Genomic DNA, 6,000 nt, shown 5'->3' on the forward strand with positions numbered 1-6,000 from the left:
TGGGTACATACTATCATAGACAAAAAAAGAGAAAATATAGAATAGTACTTTGAACGTCTTTTTTTCGTGTAAGTTTTTAATAATTTTAGTGTGTAAGTTTAATAAGCAAGTATCCAAAGGCCTATATTTTAACCCTGCGATGTGAATATACTACTATTATGTTGTAGTATATTTAAATATAAAATAAGAAAAGATCTTTTAAAACTATTATTACAGTACGGGTAAATAAGATACAGCTGTTTTACTATAAATTTGATTGGTATTAAGCAAGTAGACTACTGAGCCCCATAATTCAAAGTTGAATACGAGTAATGTAACCAATAATGATTTTCTAATTAAGTACCTATCTGTTTCTTTAGAGCAATTTGTAAGTAACTCAGAGTGCACCCCACATAGATCGCGCTTTCGGAGAATCTGCATTCGCCTAGCGATTTTGATCATTTTTGTTTTGATTGAAACAAATATAAGAGCCACATTTGCACATCGCGATGTGATTTTTATACTGAAGTTTGCTGCGAGGTTTTTCAGCTTGTTTTATCTGCGAGTAGTAAAGACCATGCATGAAAATTTATGGATGATTAATTTTTGGTTACATTACTGAAGGTTGCAACTTAGAATTATGAAGTATATTTCTTAATGCTGATTAAATTATAAATTAAAGTATAAATAGGTACTTAAGATTTTTATATAGACTGTTGCGAAAATAGCCGTAGAAAAAAAGTTGTTCAGGATGACCCCCTGAGTCACCCCCTCTCGGCTTAGTATAACACTTTCGCAACACCCTGTATATTATGATGATGATGCTAATTATGTAAAATGTACATAACAAAGATGTAGGTACCTACTTAATATAAATAAAAAATGTTAAGTTTGTAAAATATAATATTATGCAGAAACTATTAATGAATAGTGACTTGTTTATAATGAATGAATGAATGAATAAAAAGACATGGAAAATATGAATTAAGTTTAAAACCAAATATTAATCGCTTAACTTAACTATAGTTATTCATAGAGTAGCTATTCATAGATGCAGAATGAAGATTGTTTGTTACAAATTTGATTGTTCTTTATAAAATTATAAATGTGATTTAATTAATTAAAAGCTGATTTTATAACATGTGGTGTTTCTTTTATTATATGACTAGTTTAAGGCGGAAGTCTAGCCTCACGAACACAGAATTCTAAATAATAATTTAGATTCTGTGCTCAGGATTAACTACCTGCTGTCCTATAGAAACGAGCTAACTAAATAAATAACGACTCCATGGGAAATCACACAAACACAAGAGTGGGCTAAGTATGAAGTGAGTTTTAAGATTCAACCCAAGGCTCACTAGTTGTCCCTGGGTTGAACCTTTTGTGGTGCTGGCATCTTATGACTAGTAACCGCGTTGTTATGTGTGCGAAAGATGCAAAATGTTCAGGGAAAGCGGTGTGTCAGTATTTTTAATTAATGTTCGAGCTGAGTGTTTGTAGCTGGGAAAGATGTTCAATGCCACTTTTTTTATGGGTGTCGTGATTGTCTTAATCAAGATTTTTATCCGAATTGAATCCGGCATGGAATTAAAATGCAATTCCAACGAACCTGAAAACCGTAAGTATATCTTATATCATATCGGCATCTATACTCACGAAAAACATCCTAAATACTGATAAAAGGAGGTTCCGGGGTAAATCATTCCCGTAATGAACCTTAGCAGCATGTGGCCTATTTCGTCAGGGCAACATCCGCCTAATATCCGAGGCGCCACGATCGGTTGCTAGGCAACCGGCGAGACTGCCATTTCAATGAAATAAATCTACGACCGGGCAACGACGGCGGCGGCGGCGACGTTGGTGGTAGATAACTCATATGGATTGTTGATTTGACAATCCTAATCCTAACTAATCCATCCATCCATCCATATATCCATATCCATATCCATCCATCCATATATCCATCCATCCATATCCATCCATCCATAATATTATAAATGCGAAAGTCACTGCCTGACTCTCCTACTATAGAATAGATTTATCATATGAGGTTTTGTATTTATTTCAGACAACTGAAAAACTTTAATACCGCGATGTAGGATCTTCATATTAAATGGCCTCGGTTCCATACAAGCTCTCTGTATTGCGCTTTTAGTGCCATCTGTTGGTTATATCCGGAACTGTCTGTCTGTCTGTCTGTCTGTTACTCTTTCACGCCAAAACTACTGAACGGATTTGAATGAAATTTGGTATACATATGGTCTAGACCCTGAGAAAGAACATAGGCTACTTTTTATTGCGAAACGGAGGTTGTAAGGGGTTAAAAGGGGGGGTTAAAAGTTGTATGCGAATACTTAATTTTAAAAGATAAAAATCTAGCGTAGTGGTTAGTGACCCTGACTGCTATGCCGAAGGTCCCGGGTTCGATTCCCGGCCGGGGTAGATCTTTTTTTAAATAAACTTTTTATTTAAGCACTTGATGAGCAATAATTAAACATTTTGTTCTAGCGTTTTTGAAACTTCGATGTGTGAGTGGATGAAATAGGATTTCATATTTTGTATGAAGTTCGTCATTTTTGAAGATAATAACATTATATTTTGTATTTAGGCACTACATAATCACAAAAAAATAATAATTAGCATTTAAACAAAAAACCCAGTGTGGGGGTGTAATATAGGGGTTGAAGGTTTTATGGGTGTTGAGTTTTTGAAGTTTAATTTATATAGTAGCTATGTCCGCTCCTAGATGGCGTTGTCGGATCGGATATAGATCGCGGTATGGTTTGATTTTAGCTAATGTACTTATAGTTTGTATGTATTTGCAGTAAGTTTCAAAGGTCCTCGAAAACAACACAATAAACGACTGTACTTTTCAATACGAGGTTTCATCATTCATTGTCATTTGGTTCTTATGCGTCATTTTTGAAGATAAAACCATGAAACTTATTACGTAGGTGTTTTAGGAAAAATGTACAGAGATTTTCTATACGGAATTCCCATGACTGACACGCACAGGCTAAACGTAGCATAGGCACTTGAAATTTGGAAGGGACGTAGCTTAGGTACCGTATTTTCCCACAAAAACCGGAGTTAGCGGTTGAAATTCGGCATTAACTTAGGCTGTTTTTAACAGCATGCGGATTTGATCACGCACGCGGGATTTCCCCGCACGCGTTCATACAAGTATTCATTGTAACGCGTAGAATATGCACACGAGATGCGGGAAAATGGCGTGCTATCCCACGTGCGTGATGAAATCTGCATGCTGTTAAAACAGCCGTAAAGCTTAGTTACAATAGGATATTGCAAGATACCTAGATGTTATCAATCTAACATGTCTGCACACCTTAGTAAAGTTATGGTTTTGTTTTGAAAAATGGGAGTTAAAGTGAAAAAAAATAAGTAGTATGAAAAAAACCAAAACTGCATAAGTTAGATGCTTGAAATTAAACATTTATAAATTACTATTCTGCCATTGCTATACAAGTCTTTGCGCAATGAAGTCATGAAAATAATTTTTAGTCAAGTATCTTCGTACTTATTTGTCAACTTTCATCTAATTTAATACCACCATGGCATGTTATTGGGTAGGTAGTTCGGGAGTCGTCCACGGCAAAATAATTTTAAGGCGAAGCGAAGCTCGCGGGCAACAGCTAGTATTAAATACTTATACACACATCCATATACCATTTTTAAGTTTAGAGGAGATTTAAAAATGACTTTGGAACAAATGATTTTTGCCTCTTTGTGTCAGTCAAAAAGTCGAAATTCGTATATCACAACGTCATTATTTGTAAACTTTAAATCTTCAGATCAAATTTAGTTCAAGTACTTTGTAGAAATTTCCACCACGATGGCCGATCTGATAGAAGAGTTGATCCGATAGTGCAGTTTATAGTGCTCAAGTGTGTGCAGTGTGTGCACAGTACACAAAAGAACTGTTATTACTACACTCTCTTGTGAAAGATCGCTTAGAAGCTTAAAAATTTGTTCTATTTTAATATTATTATGAATATATAATGAATATTACAATCCTTTTTTAGATTTTGTTTGTTACAAATATTTAATTTGTTAGATAATAGATCTATTTAGTAATTCTAAATAACCTTGCTTAAAGTGGATGTCACTAAACGGACACTACAATCAAAATGATAAGGGTTACACCCGTTAGCAACTTATTTAATTAAAATAAAACGCTCATCAATCTGACAGGCCGACGAAAAGCTGACAAAACTGGGAACAAAGAGATTAATTCTAAACAAACTCTCTACCCATATGTACCTATACATTTACATTTTCCTCATAAAGGCTCCCAAAGGGTAATCTTGGATAACATTCATTTGACAAATGAATGTCGCTTTAGATATAATTGTTTGCACTAATTTTATTTATTGTTTTGAGTTCAAGCTCATGGGTAAACCTACCTAAAATATTTTATAGGATGTTTCTTATAAAAACATTTTATGGATCAATACAATACCACACGAGTTCTCGAGAGGAGACCACGAACAGGCAAACACAGCGTAGGACGCCCTCCTGACCACTGGACTGACGACCTTAGGCGGGTAGCCGGTAGTGGTTGGCCGAGGACCGAGTGTTGTGGCGCTCCTTGAGAGAGGCCTATATCCAGCAGTGGATGATTATTGGCTGATGATGATGATGATGACAATACCACATATGTAAGTATAAGTACCTGTATAAAATTAGTACTCTTGCTAAAATTGCTTTCAAAAAACTAATTACATTTGGGCGGAAATTGAGATTTTTGCCTCGAGTGTATGAACTGAAAATGCCGGAGATTATGCCTTTAATAATGTAATTTGCCTTAATATTGAATTAAATTTACGTAGGTTGTAGTAACTATACAGGGTGGGGTTAAACATATATAAATATGCGCATGCTGGGAAGTCAGCGACTGCCGCTATTCTGACTGGCTAATCCTTTCACCGCAGTAACACTCTAGACTTCTGGGGCCACTTACACCAACATATTTAATCTAGATTTAGTTTTAAATCTCGATTTATGGCATAAATTTATATGGACTGTTTCTTAAATAGAGATGAGACACTAAATCTAGATTTAACACTTTGGTGCATGTCACCCCTAGTGTTTGTCGCCGACATGTCAAAAAATGATAATTTTTAAAAATAATAAAAGATCGACCAATAAAATTGCATACAAAACACCGAGCATGCAATTTTATTGGTCGATTCTGGCCTTGCACATCGCTCTGCCAGCCTTCTCCGCTCTGGTGGACAGTCACCATTAGGATCTTTTTTATCGCGGAAGTTTTACAGTAAACCTTTCAGGGCGAAAGCAAAGCACGCGAGAAATGCAGTGCCACAAACTTATCTGTTCCGGTGAGAGCGAACTAAATTGATCCATATCTCATTACTTACTAATGAATTATATAGTGATATAGATTAGATGGGTTTATTAAAACCACAAGTGCGAATTACCACTACTAGCAAACTTAAAATCTTATAGAATGAAGAAATATTAGACATTTACGTGAGCTCATATAAATGACAAGTAAACCGGCGACGCGTCGGTGGATTCAACAACAAGTGAGTTTGTGACAAAATCGAGTCACTGCCGTAGTTTACGTGGGCGATAAACCAATTGTTCCCAAACTCCCATCGCTTCCGAAATAGTGCTGAAAGTAATTCGGGAAAGTTAGCTCGATTGTCACGGGTGAATTTTATTTGTATTTTTTTAAAGGACTGATTAAAGAGGCTTAGGTACCTTTTTGGACGTAAACAAAAAACAAACTAGGTAGGTGCTAAGTGCAAACTTGTGTGTGTGTTATTTTAGCCTGACATACCTTTTAACTTTTAGGGACTTTCGTCATTCGTTATCCATTGACGTTTCATATGTCACTGGAATTTCATACTCTGCATTGCTTGTGAGTTACTGATAATTAAACCTTTAATGGTTAATCACTCGTGGTTTCATATCGCAGGTATTATTAATCTACGGTCTACAGCAACAGAGGGTCTAAATTATTGCAAGTGAGGCGTA

The sequence above is a fragment of the Plutella xylostella genome, chromosome 29, assembly GCF_932276165.1.
Source record: "Plutella xylostella chromosome 29, ilPluXylo3.1, whole genome shotgun sequence".
NCBI classification, from domain to species: domain Eukaryota; kingdom Metazoa; phylum Arthropoda; class Insecta; order Lepidoptera; family Plutellidae; genus Plutella; species Plutella xylostella.